Here is a 15,213-nt window from a genome sequence, read left to right on the forward strand (position 1 = left end):
CCCACACCCACTCCCACCCCCACTCCCACCCCCATTCCCACTCCCACCCCCATTCCCACTCCCACACCCACCCCCACTCCCACTCCCACTCCCACCTCCACTCCCACCCCCACTCCCACTCCCACTCCCACCCCCACTCCCACTCCCACCCCCACTCCCACTCCCACCCCCACTCCCATCCCCACTCCCACCCCCACTCCCACCCCCACTCCCACTCCCACCCCCACACCCACTCCCACTCCCACTCCCATCCCCACTCCCACCCCCACTCCCACCCCCACTCCCACTCCCACCCCCACACCCACTCCCACTCCCACCCCCACACCCACTCCCACCCCCATTCCCACTCCCACCCCCACACCCACTCCCACTCCCACCCCCACACCCACTCCCACTCCCACCCCCACACCCACTCCCACCCCCACACCCACTCCCACTCCCACTCCCACCCCCACCCCCACCCCCACTCCCACTCCCACCCCCACTCCCACCCCCACTCCCACCCCCACTCCCACCCCCACTCCCACTCCCACCCCCACTCCCACCCCCTCCCCCACTCCCACCCCCATTCCCACTCCCACCCACGCCCACCCCCACTCCCACCCCCACTCCCACCCCCACTCCCACTCCCACCCCCACTCCCACCCCCACTCCCACCCCCACTCCCACTCCCACCCCCTCACTCATCCCCACTCCCACCCCCTCACTCATCCCCACTCCCACCCCCACTCCCACCCCCACTCCCACCCCCACGCCCACCCCCACCCCCACACCCACTCCCACCCCCACCCCCACCCCCACCCCCACTCCCACACCCACCCCCACTCCCACCCCCTCACCCACCCGCACTCCCACCCCCACCCCCACCCCCACCCCCACTCCCACCCCCACCCCCACCCCCACCCCCACTCCCACCCCCATTCCCACTCCCACTCCCATCCCCACCCCCACTCCCACCCCCACTCCCACTCCCACCCCCACACCCACTCCCACCCCCACCCCCACCCCCACCCCCACTCCCACCCCCATTCCCACTCCCACTCCCACTCCCACCCCCACTCCCACCCCCATTCCCACTCCCACCCCCATTCCCACTCCCACCCCCACCCCCACTCCCACCCCCATTCCCACTCCCACTCCCACCCCCACCCCCACTCCCACCCCCACCCCCACCCCCACTCCCACCCCCACCCACTCCCACTCCCACCCCCACTCCCACTCCCACTCCCATCCCCACCCCCACTCCCACCCCCACCCCCACTCCCACCCCCATTCCCACCCCCACCCCCACCCCCACCCCCACTCCCACCCCCACCCCCACCCCCACTCCCACCCCCATTCCCACCCCCACTCCCACCCACTCCCACCCCCACCCCCACTCCCACCCCCACCCCCACTCCCACCCCCACCCCCACCCCCACTCCCACCCCCACCCACTCCCACTCCCACCCCCACCCCCACTCCCACTCCCACTCCCACCCCCACCCCCACCCCCACTCCCACTCCCACTCCCACTCCCACTCCCACCCCCACCCCCACCCCCACTCCCACTCCCACTCCCACTCCCACCCCCACCCCCACTCCCACCCCCACCCCCACCCCCACCCCCACTCCCACCCCCACTCCCACCCCCACACCCACCCCCACTCCCACCCCCACTCCCACCCCCACTCCCACCCCCACACCCACCCCCACTCCCACCCCCACCCCCACCCCCACCCCCACTCCCACCCCCACTCCCACCCCCACTCCCACCCCCACTCCCACCCCCACTCCCACCCCCACTCCCACCCCCACTCCCACCCCCACTCCCACCCCCACACCCACTCCCACTCCTACTCCCACTCCCACTCCCACCCCCACCCCCACTCCCACTCCCACCCCCACTCCCACCCCCACTCCCACCCCCACTCCCACCCCCACTCCCACCCCCACACCCACTCCCACTCCTACTCCCACTCCCACTCCCACCCCCACCCCCACTCCCACTCCCACCCCCACTCCCACCCCCACTCCCACTCCCACCCCCACTCCCACCCCCACTCCCACTCCCACCCCCACTCCCACTCCCACCCCCACTCCCACCCCCACTCCCACTCCCACCCCCACTCCCACCCCCACTCCCACCCCCACTCCCACCCCCACTCCCACCCCCACTCCCACCCCCACTCCCACCCCCACTCCCACCCCCACACCCACTCCCACTCCTACTCCCACTCCCACTCCCACCCCCACCCCCACTCCCACTCCCACCCCCACACCCACCCCCACTCCCACCCCCACCCCCACTCCCACCCCCACTCCCACTCCCACCCCCACTCCCACCCCCACCCCCACTCCCACCCCCACTCCCACTCCCACCCCCACTCCCACCCCCACCCCCACTCCCACCCCAACACCCACCCCCACTCCCACCCCCACTCCCACTCCCACCCCCACTCCCACCCCCACTCCCACCCCCACTCCCACCCCCACTCCCACCCCCACTCCCACCCCCACTCCCACTCCCACCCCCACTCCCACCCCCACCCCCACTCCCACCCCCACTCCCACCCCCACTCCCACCCCCACTCCCACCCCCACTCCCACTCCCACCCCCACCCCCACTCCCACTCCCACTCCCACCCCCATTCCCACTCCCACACCCACCCCCACTCCCACCCCCACTCCCACCCCCACCCCCACTCCCACCCCCACACCCACCCCCATTCCCACTCCCACCCCCACCCCCACTCCCACTCCCACCCCCACTCCCACCCCCACTCCCACCCCCACTCCCACCCCCACTCCCACCCCCATTCCCACTCCCACCCCCACACCCACCCCCACTCCCACCCCCACTCCCACCCCCACTCCCACCCCCATTCCCACTCCCACCCCCACACCCACCCCCACTCCCACCCCACTCCCACCCCCACTCCCACCCCCACTCCCGCCCCCACTCCCACCCCCATTCCCACTCCCACCCCCACACCCACCCCCATTCCCACTCCCACACCCACCCCCACTCCCACCCCCACTCCCACCCCCATTCCCACTCCCACACCCACCCCCACTCCCACCCCCACTCCCACCCCCACTCCCACCCCCACTCCCATTCCCACTCCCACCCCAATTCCCACTCCCACCCCCACTCCCACCCCCATTCCCACTCCCACACCCACCCCCACTCCCACCCCCACTCCCACCCCCACTCCCATTCCCACTCCCACCCCAATTCCCACTCCCACCCCCACTCCCACCCCCATTCCCACCCCCACTCCCACCCCCACTCCCACCCCCACTCCCACCCCCACTCCCATTCCCACTCCCACCCCAATTCCCACTCCCACCCCCACCCCCACTCCCACCCCCACTCCCACCCCCACTCCCACCCCCACTCCCACCCCCACTCCCATTCCCACTCCCACCCCCATTCCCACCCCCACTCCCACCCCCACACCCACTCCCACCCCCACCCCCACTCCCACTCCCACCCCCACCCCCACCCCCACTCCCACCCCCATTCCCACTCCCACCCCCACACCCACCCCCACTCCCACCCCCATTCCCACTCCCACCCCCACTCCCACTCCCACTCCCACCCCCACTCCCACTCCCACTCCCACTCCCATCCCCACCCCCACTCCCACCCCCACCCCCACACCCACTCCCACCCCCACTCCCACTCCCACCCCCACTCCCACCCCCACCCCAACACCCACTCCCACCCCCACTCCCACCCCCACTCCCACCCCCACTCCCACTCCCACTCCCATCCCCACCCCCACTCCCACCCCCACCCCCACACCCACTCCCACCCCCACTCCCACTCCCACCCCCACTCCCACCCCCACCCCCACCCCCATTCCCACTCCCACTCCCACTCCCACTCCCACCCCCATTCCCACTCCCACCCCCAACCCCACCCACACTCCCACCCACTCCCACTCCCACCCCCACTCCCACTCCCACTCCCACTCCCACTCCCACTCCCACCCCCACTCCCACCCCCACTCCCACTCCCACTCCCACCCCCACCCCCACTCCCACCCACTCCCACCCCTACTCCCACCCCCACTCCCACTCCCACTCCCACCCCCACCCCCCCCCCCACACCCACCCACTCCCACCCCCACCCCCACCCCCACACCCACTCCCACCCCCACCCCCACACCCACCCACTCCCACCCCCACTCCCACCCCCACCCCCACCCCCACCCCCACTCCCACTCCCACCCCCACCCCCACCCCCACACCCACCCCCACTCCCACCCCCACCCCCACCCCCACACCCACCCCCCACTCCCACCCCCACTCCCACTCCCACCCCCACTCCCACCCCCATTCCCCACTCCCACCCCCACACCCACCCCCACCCCCACCCCCACACCCACCCACACCCCCACCCCCACACCCACCCCCACTCCCACCCCCACCCCCATTCCCACTCCCACCCCCACACCCACCCCCACTCCCACCCCCACTCCCACTCCCACCCCCACCCCCACCCCCACACCCACCCCCACTCCCACCCCCACCCCCATTCCCACTCCCACCCCCACTCCCACCCCCACTCCCACCCCCACTCCCACCCCCATTCCCACTCCCACCCCCACTCCCACCCCCACTCCCACCCCCACTCCCACCCCCACTCCCACTCCCACTCCCACCCCCACTCCCACCCCCACTCCCACCCCCTGCACTCACCCCCACTCCCACCCCCACTCCCACCCCCACTCCCACCCCCACCCCCACTCCCACTCCCACCCCCACCCCCACTCCCACCCCCACTCCCACCCCCACCCCCACTCCCACTCCCACCCCCACCCCCACTCCCACCCCCACTCCCACCCCCTGCACTCACCCCCACTCCCACTCCCACCCCCACCCCCACTCCCACCCCCACCCCCACCCCCACACCCACCCCCACTCCCACCCCCACCCCCACTCCCACCCACTCCCACCCCCACCCCCACTCCCACCCCCACTCCCACCCACTCCCACCCCCACCCCCACACCCACCCCCACTCCCACCCCCACCCCCACTCCCACCCACCCCCACTCCCACCCCCACTCCCACCCCCACCCCCACTCCCACCCCCACCCCCACACCCACCCCCACTCCCACCCCCACCCCCACTCCCACCCCCACTCCCACCCCCACTCCCACCCCCACTCCCACTCCCACCCCCACCCCCACTCCCACCCCCACTCCCACCCCCACTCCCACCCCCACCCCCACCCACCCCCACTCCCACCCCCACTCCCACCCCCACTCCCACCCCCACCCCCACTCCCACCTCCACCCCCACCCACCCCCACTCCCACCCCCACTCCCACCCCCACTCCCACCCCCACCCCCACTCCCACCCCCACTCCCACCCCCACTCCCACCCCCACTCCCACTCCCACCCCCACCCCCACTCCCACTCCCACCCCCACTCCCACTCCCACCCCCACTCCCACCCCCACTCCCACCCCCACCCCCACTCCCACCCCCACTCCCACCCCCACTCCCACCCCCCCTCCCACCCCCACCCCCACTCCCACCCCCACTCCCACCCCCACCCCCACTCCCACCCCCACCCCCACCCACTCCCACTCCCACCCCCACCCCCACTCCCACCCCCACACCCACTCCCACCCCCATCCCCACCCACTCCCACCCCCACCCCCACCCCCACTCGCACCCCCACTCCCACCCCCACTCCCACCCCCACTCCCACTCCCACCCCCACCCCCACTCCCACTCCCACTCCCACCCCCACCCCCACCCCCAATCCCACCCCCACCCCCACTCCCACCCCCACTCCCACCCCCACTCCCACCCCCACCCCCACCCCCATTCCCACTCCCACCCCCACTCCCACCCCCACCCCCACACCCACCCCCACTCCCACCCCCACACCCACCCCCACCCCCACCCCCAATCCCACCCCCACCCCCACTCCCACTCCCACTCCCACCCCCAATCCCACCCCCACCCCCCACCCCCACTCCCACCCCCACCCCCACACCCACCCCCACCCCCACACCCACCCCCACTCCCACCCCCACCCCCACTCCCACCCCCACTCCCACCCCCACTCCCACCCCCACCCCCACCCCCACCCCCACTCCCACTCCCACCCCCACCCCCACCCCCACTCCCACTCCCACCCCCACCCCCACCCCCACTCCCACTCCCACCCCCATCCCACTCCCACACCCACTCCCACCCCCACCCCCACCCCCACTCCCACTCCCACCCCCACCCCCACCCCCACTCCCACTCCCACCCCACTCCCACCCCCACCCCCACTCCCACTCCCACTCCCACCCCCACCCCCACTCCCCACCCCCACTCCCACCCCCACTCCCACTCCCCACTCCCACCCCCACCCCCACTCCCACTCCCACGCTGGATCATCCCAGCACAAATCACACTGACGTGGTTCACAACTGTACGTAACCAACGTGCACCGGGTGAGCTGCCATTCACTCGGGACTTCGAGGTTTGTTTGCCTGTCCTGCTTCGAGCAGCACTCGGGGTCTCAGCCCCAGGATTCACAGGCAGCTCCACATCACTGTTAGGGGGGCTCACGGGCAGGTCTCTACCTACCAGACCAGCTGTAAGGCAGGGGGGGCTTTTCAACAGCTGCAGGGCTGGGGCTTGTTTGGGGAAGGGGGAGAAGTGGCCGCAGACAAGGGAAGAGGCTGCAGGGCGAGGGCTGTACTGGGGAAGGGGGGTATCCCAGGGTGTGTGTGGGGGGGGCACATGTTGACCTGTGCAAGTGGCCTCAAGATGGTGAGGGCTGAGGGGGCAGCCTCCAGAGGAGATGAGTCCAGGTGGAGATGTGAGGGTGTGTGTGAGAGAGTGAGTGGTGATGTCCCTTGAACTGGCAGTGAGTGAGATGCCAGTGAGTGTGTGATGGGTGTGTGAGTGTGTGAGTTTAGAGTGAGGAGATGGGTGCCTTACCCTGGTGGTATGGATGAGATCATTCATCCTCTTTCTGCACTGGATGGCCAACATCTTCTGTGCAGCATTGGCACTGACCACCACTGCCACTGCCTCCCAATCCGGAGGGGTGAGATTGCTGGACCTCCTGCGGCCAGAGTGGGGGTGGGGGACATCATGGTGGGTCTCCACGGTGTCTGGAGGGGATGCGTCATGGAATCAGGGGGCTCTTCACTGGTGCCTCCCTGGGCTGTGACATTGAGAAGCATGTGGACAGCTGCAGTTTAAATATGGTGCCCTGCGTGAGGAAGGGGCGAGGTAATGGTGTGGCGGGTAAATCGGACCCCATCCACCAGCGAGAGGGCACGTTTCCTGCAGCTGCAAAATTAATGAGGTGGGAAGGGGACAATCGAGCACAAAAACCCCCCATTGCAGCCGGTGGGTAAAATGGCTTAATTCCTGCCCATTACCACACTTTGTACAAATCTGGGATAATTCCATCTTGGGGGAAGAGAGAAACTGAGGGAGAGAAACTGGGGGAGAGGGGGAGACTGGGAGAGAGAGACAGAGGGAGAGAGAGACAGAGGGAGAGAGAGACTGGGGGAGAGACAGACTGGGGGAGAGACAGACTGGGGGAGAGAGAAACTGATGGGGAGAAACTGGGGGAGAGAGAGACTGAGGGAGAGAGAGACTGGGGTGAGAGAGACTGGGGGAGAGAGACTGGGGGAGAGAGACTGGGGGAGAGAGACTGGGGGAGAGAGAGACTGGGGAGAGAAACTGGGGGAGAGAGACTGGGGGAGAGAGACTGGGGGAGAGAGACTGGGGGAGTGAGAAACTGAGGGAGAGAGAGACAAAGGGAGAGAGAGTCTGGGGGAGAGAGACTGGGGGAGAGAGACAGGGGGAGAGAAACAGGGGGAGAGAAACTGGGGGAGAGGGGGAGACTGGGAGAGGGAGACAGAGGGAGAGAGACTGAGGGAGAGAGACTGGGGGAGAGAGAAACTGAGGGAGAGAGAGACTGGGGGAGAGAGAAACTGAGGGAGAGAGAGACTGGGGGAGAGAGAGACTGGGAGAGGGAGACAGAGGGAGAGAGACTGGGGGAGAGAGACTGGGGGAGAGAGACTGGGGGAGAGGGGGAGACTGGGAGAGGGAGACTGGGGTAGAGAGACTGGGGGAGAGAGAGACTGGGGGAGAGAGAGACTGGGGGAGAGAGAGACTGGGGGAGAGAGAAACTGAGGGAGAGAGCGACAGAGGGAAAGAGAGACTGGGGGAGAGAGATTGGGGGAGAGAGATTGGGGGAGAGAGACTGGGGGAGAGAGAGACTGGGGGAGAGAGAGACAGAGGGAGAGAGAGAGACAGAGGGAGAGAGAGACTGGGGGAGAGAGAGACTGGGGGAGAGAGAGACAGAGGGAGAGAGAGAGACAGAGGGAGAGAGAGACTGGGGGAGAGAGAGACTGGGGGAGAGAGAGACTGGGGGAGAGAGAGACTGGGGGAGAGAGACTGGGGGAGAGAGACTGGGTGAGAGAGAAACTGAGGGAGAGAGACTGGGGGAGAGAGAGACTGAGGGAGAGAGAGACTGGGGGAGAGAGAGACTGGGGGAGAGAGAGACTGGGGGAGAGAGAGACTGGAGGGAGAGAGACTGGGGGAGAGAGAGACTGAGGGAGAGAGAGACTGGGGGAGAGAGAGACTGGGGGAGAGAGAGACTGGGGGAGAGAGAGACTGGGGGAGAGAGAGACTGGGGGAGAGAGAGACTGGGGGAGAGAGACTGGGGGAGAGAGACTGGGGGAGAGAGACTGTGGGAGAGAGAATGGGGGAGAGAGAAACAGAGGGAGAGAGACTGAGGGAGAGAGACTGGGGGAGAGAGACTGGGGGAGAGAGACTGAGGGAGAGAGACTGGGGGAGAGAGACTGGGGGAGAGAGAGACTGGGGGAGAGAGACTGGGGGAGAGAGAGACTGGGGGAGAGAGACTGGGGGAGAGAGACTGGGGGAGAGAGACTGGGGGAGAGAGACTGGGGGAAATGGAGACAGCGGGTGAGGGAAAGATTTGGGGTCAGAGGGAGACTGTGGAGTGGGAGAATGGGTGTGAGGGATACTAGGGCAGAGAGAGAAATTGGGTGAGGGAGAGACTGGGTGGGAGAGACTGGGGGAGAGAGAGAGACTGGGTGGGTGGGTTGCTAGGACAGAGAGGGAGACTGGGGGAGGGGGAGACTGGGGAAGAAAGACTGAGTCATAGAATCATAGAGCTATAGAGGTCTACAACACAGAAAAAGGCCCTTCAGCCCATCAAGTCTGCACCAGTCAAACCAGTACCTAACTATTCTAATCACATTTTCCAGCACTAGGCCCATAGCTTTGTATGCCATGGCATCGCAAGCGCACATCCAAATACTTGTTAAATGTTATGAGAGTATCTGCATCTACTACCCTTTCAGGTAGTGAGTTCCAGATTCCCACCACCCTCTGGGTGAAATAATTCTTCCTCACATCCCCTCTAAACCTCCTGCCCCTTACCTTAAATCTATACCCCCAGGTTATTGATCCCTCCACCAAGGGGAAAAGTTCCTTCCTGTCTACCGTCTCTATGCCCCTCATAATTTTATACACCTCAGTCATGTCCCCCCTCAATCTCCTCTGCTCCAGGGAAAATAACCTCAGTCTATCTAATCTCCCCTCATAACTAAAACTCTCCAGCCCAGGTAACATCCTGGTAAATCTCCTCTGCACTCTCTCTAGTGCAATCACATCCTTCCTATAATGCGGATTCCAGAACTGCACACAATACTCTAGCTGTGGCTTAACCAGCGTTTTATACAGTTCCAGCATAACCTCCCTCTCTTATATTCTATGCCTCGGCTAATAAAGGCAAGTATCCCATATGCCTTCTTTAACCACCTTATCTACCTGTCCCGCTACCTTAAAGGACCAGTGGACATGCACACCAAGGTGCCTCTGATCCTCAGTACTTCCCAGGGTCCTACCATTCATCGTGTATTCCCGTCCCTTGTTTGTCCTGCCCAAGTGCATCACCTCACACTTATCCAGATTAAATTCCATTTGCCACTGATCAGCCCATCTGACCAGCCCGTCTATATCCTCCTGTAATCTAAGGCTATCCTCCTCACTATTTACCACCCAACCAATTTTCGTGTCATTCGCGAACTTACTGATCAATCCTCCTGCATTCAAATCTAAATCGTTTATACATAACACAAACAGCAAGGGACCCAACATCGATCCCTGTGGAACCCCACTGGACACAGGCATCCAGTCACAAAAACACCCCTGGATCATCACCCTCTGCTTCCTGCCACTCAGCCAATTCTGGATCCAATTTGTCAAATTGCCTTGGATCCCATGGGCTCTTACCTTCATTATCAGTCTCCCATGTGGGACCTTATCAAAAGCCTTGCTAAAGTCCAAGTAGACTATGTCAAATGCATTGCCCTCATCTACACACCTGGTCACCTCTTCGAAAAATTCAATCAAATTGGTCAGACATGACCTCCCCTTAACAAAACCATCTGACAGTCCTTGATTAATCCCTGCGTCTCCAAATGTAGATTAATTCTGTCCCTCAGAACTGCTTCCATTAGTTTCCCCACCAGTGAGGTTAGACTGTCTGGCCTGTAGTTCCCTGGTTTATCCCTTCCTCCCTTCTTGAATAATGGTCCCACATTGGCTGTCCTCCAGTCTTCTGGCATCTCCCCTGTGACCAGAGAGGTATTGAAAATTATTGCCAGTGCCCCTGTTATCTCCTCCCTTGCTTCATTCAACAGCCTGGGATACACTTCATCCAGGCCTGGAGATTTATCTACTTTTAAGTCTGCCAGACCACTTAGAACCTCCTCCCTTTCTACGCTAATTTTTAAAATTGTATCACAGTCCTTCTGTCTGATTTCCATACCCATGTCGTCCCTCTCACTTGTGAACACCGACATAAAGTATTCATTTAGAACCCTACCTACGTCTTCCAGCTCCACACACAAATTACCACCAAGGTCCTTCATGGGCCCTACTCTTTCCCTAGTTATCCTCTTACTCTTAATGTGCTTGTAAGATAACTTTGGATTTTCCTTTATTTTACCTGCCAATGTTTTTTTCATGCCCCCTTTTTGCTCTCCTAATTTCCTTTTTAAGTTCCCCCTACACATTCTATACTCCTCTAGGGCTTCCGCTGTTTTGAGCCCTCGGTATCTGCCATAAGCCTCCCTTTTTCTCTTTATCCAATCCTGTATATCCCTCAACATCCAGGGTTCCCTGGATTTGTTGGTCCCACCCTTTGTCTTTACTGGAATATGTTGAACCTGTACTCTCCCTATTTCCTTCTTGAATGAGTCCCACTGCTCTGACACAGATTTACCTAAAAGTAGCTGCTCCCCGTCCACTCTGGCCAAATCATATCTGATCTTATTAAAATCGGCCTTCCCCCAATTTAGAACTCTGATTTCTGGCCCATCCTTGCCCTTTTCCATAACAACCTTGAATCTAACAGAGTTATGATCACAATCTGCAAAATGCTCCCCCACTGATACCTCTACCACTTGCCCAGCTTTATTCCCTAAAATTAAGTCCAGGACCGCCCCCTCTCTTGTAGGACCTTTGACGCACTGGCTTAAAAAGCTCTCCTGGATGCATTTTAAGAATTCCATTCCCTCTAAACCTACCACACTATGACTAACCCAGTTAATGTTGGGGAAGTTGAAATCCCCCACTATTACTACCCTATTATGTTTACACTCCTCTGAAATTTGTCTACATATCTGTTCTTCTATTTCTCTTTGGCCGGTTGGGGGCCTGTAGTACACTCCCAGCAATGTGATTTCTCCTCTTTTGTTTTTAAGTTCTACCCGTATGGCTTCATTTGAGGACCCTTCTAAGATGTCATCCCTCCTTACTGCTGGAATTGATTCCTTGATCAATATTGTGATACCCCCTTCTCTTTTACCTCCTTCCCTGTCTCGCCTGAAGACCTGATATCCTTGGAACACTGAGCTGCCAATCCTGCCCCTCTCTCAACCATGTCTCTGTGACAGCAATGACATCATACTTCCATGTGTTAATTTGTGCCCTCAACTCATCTCCCTTATTCGTCAGACTCCTTGCATTAAAATAAATGCCATCCAACCTTGCCAAACTCCCTTGTGCCTTAACTGGCCTATAATTTCTATGCCTTCCAGACTCATTTGCCCTCTCTTCTAATTTTGGCTGTGCATCTCCCCTTGTTGAATCTCCTCTCAGGATCCCATCTCCCTGCCAAATTAGTTTAAACCCTCCCCAACAGCACTAGCAAACCTCCCCGCAAGGATGTTGGTCCTGTTCCAGTTCAGGTGCAACCCGTTCACCTTGTACAGGTCCCACTGCCCCCAGAAACAGTCCCAATGTCCCAGAAATCTAAAGCCCTCCCTCCTGCACCATCTTTCCAACCACCCATTCATCTGGACTAATCTCCTATTTCTATACTCACTAGCGTGTGGCACCGTGAGTAATCCAGAGATTACTAACTTTGCGGTCCTGTTTTTTAATCTGTTTCCTAGCTTCTAAATTCTGCTTGCAGGACCTCATCCCTCTTTCTACCTATGCTGTTGGTATCAATATGTACCATGAAATCTGTCTGTTTGCCCTCCCCCTTTAGAATGCACTGCAGCCGTTCAGTGATATCCTTGATCCTGGCATCAGGGAGACAACATACCATCCTGGAGTCACGTCTACAGCCACAGAAATGCCTGTCTATTCCCTGTACTATCGAGTCTCCTACCACTATTGCTCTTCCCCTCTTTTTCCTCCCCCCATGTGCAACTGAGCCACTCACAGTGCCATGAACGTGGCTGTACCCCCCAGAGGAACCTTCACTATCACTGTTTTCCAACACAGACAAACGGTTCTCGAATGAGATGCACCCTGGGGATTTCCTGACTACCTGCCTGACACCTTTCTTCTGACTGATGGTCACCCATTACCTCTCTGTCTGTACTTCCAGAAGCTGTGAGGTGACCACGTCTAAAAATGTGCTATCCAGGAAACTCAGTTCCTCCAGCTGCCGTTCAAGCTCTGAAATTCAGAGCTGAAGTAGCTGCAGTTGGTGGCATTTCCTGCTCACATGGTCAGTCAGAGCGCAAGGAGCATCTAGAACTTCCCACATGTTGCAGGCGGTACATAACATGAGACTGAGCTGCCCTGCCATGCCTCTAGTTGGAAAAAAAACCCTTACTTTAAGTTAAATACAGTAAAAAAAAGCTAAATTATTTATGTACTTTAAATAAAAACTAGAACGCCTCCCATTCCTTAGCTTAATCAATTTTAAACTGGAGAAAAACACTTACCCACTACTCACCAATCAGCTCTGACCTTTGTGCTGATGTCACTTTTCGAAGCTTCCCCGCACTCGCACTGGTTCTGATCTCTCTGCCACCCTCTCGCGCTGTCTTGTGATGTCACTTATTATTTTCAACAAGAACTGACTGCAGGACACTCTTCCCAGACTGCTTTACCACGACGCTGACTGCAGGACACTCTTCCCAGACTGCTTCACTATGATGCTGACTGCAGGACACTCTTCCCAGACTGCTTCACCACGACGCTGACTGCAGGACACTCTTCCCAGACTGCTTCACCACGACGCTGACTGCAGGACACTCTTCCCAGACTGCTTCACCATGACGCTAACTGCAGGACACTCTTCCCAGATTGCTTCACTATGATGCTGACTGCAGGACACTCTTCCCAGACTGCTTCACTATGATGCTGACTGCAGGACACTCTTCCCAGACTGCTTCACTATGATGCTGACTGCAGGACACTCTTCCCAGACTGCTTCACCACGACGCTGACTGCAGGACACTCTTCCCAGACTGCTTCACCACAACGCTGACTGCAGGACACTCTTCCCAGACTGCTTCACCATGACGCTGACTGCAGGACACTCTTCCCAGATTGCTTCACTATGATGCTGACTGCAGGACACTCTTCCCAGACTGCTTCACTATGATGCTGACTGCAGGACACTCTTCCCAGACTGCTTTACCACGACGCTGACTGCAGGACACTCTTCCCAGACTGCTTCACTGTGATGCTGACTGCAGGACTCTCTGCCCAGACTGGGGGAAAGGGAGACTGGGGGACAGAGACTGGGGGAGTGGTGGACATTGGAGGAGGGGGAGAGACTGGGGGAAGGGAAGAGACTTTAGGAGTCAAATTAGGGGAGAGAGAGCTGGGGAGGGGACTGGGGGAGGGATAGAATGTGAGAGAGAGAGACATGAGGGGAGGGGAAGACTGGGGGAGAGAGAGACCGGGGAGAGGGACAGACTGGGAGGGAGACATTGGAAGAGAGAGACACGGGGGGAGTGAGACACTGGGGGAGAGAGAGATTGGGGGTGGGGTCAGTGACTGGGGGACAATGGGGCTGGGAGAGAGCAGGACTGGAGGAGAAGAGGACTGGGGAAGAGGGAGACTGGGGCAGGTGGAGACGGGGGGAGGGAGAGATGGGGGACAGAGACAGATGGAGGAAGAGACTGGGGGGAAGAGAGATTGTGAGAGGGGGAGGCTGGGGTAGGGAGAGAATGGGGCAGGGGGAGACTGGAGGCAGGAGTTTCCAGTCCTGTCAGCAGTGGACATTGTGGTGGGCGGGACATGAAAATTCAGAATGGGGCCTAAAGTCAGTCCCCTGCCGCTGTCAAAATAGACTGTAATTATCTGTAATTATCAGTAATTATCAGTAATTATCTGTAATTATCTGTAATTATCAGTAATTATCTGCTCCTGACGTTCATGGTGGGTTAGACTGCTCACCGTACCATGTCGGGAATCACATTTGCATGTCTTTGCATCTCGTGAATGGTTATTTAATACCCAGCTCACCAGAATCATGCTCCCCCTCCAAATCAAATGGCTACACTGACGACTAACTGGATTGGTGTGAGTCACGACCGGTATAACTGACAGGTACCTTGCAAACCGCACTTCACACGTGATTTCAAAGTTTGTACATGTTGCACTCACCTGCTTTTCACTGCGCTGTGCTCGTGGCCTGCTCAGGCAAGACCAGCAGGAAGGGAAGGTGGGGGGGCAGGGGGTGCAGGTGTGAGTCTGGACAGAAACAAGGGGTGGGGTGGGGTGAATGGAGTCTGACCTGGGAGGGAATGGACAGACCAGGCATAGATATGACTGTGAGTGGTGACTGGGACCTGGTGTGGGGGTGTTGGAAGCTGGTCTCATAATAAAAGCAGAAAGCAACAGACAGCCCATTGAATGATACAGTTGGAAAATAAGCTCGGAAAATAAATCATCAGGGGAGGGGTTAG

This window comes from Carcharodon carcharias, chromosome 7 (assembly GCF_017639515.1).
Source record: "Carcharodon carcharias isolate sCarCar2 chromosome 7, sCarCar2.pri, whole genome shotgun sequence".
NCBI lineage: Eukaryota > Metazoa > Chordata > Chondrichthyes > Lamniformes > Lamnidae > Carcharodon > Carcharodon carcharias.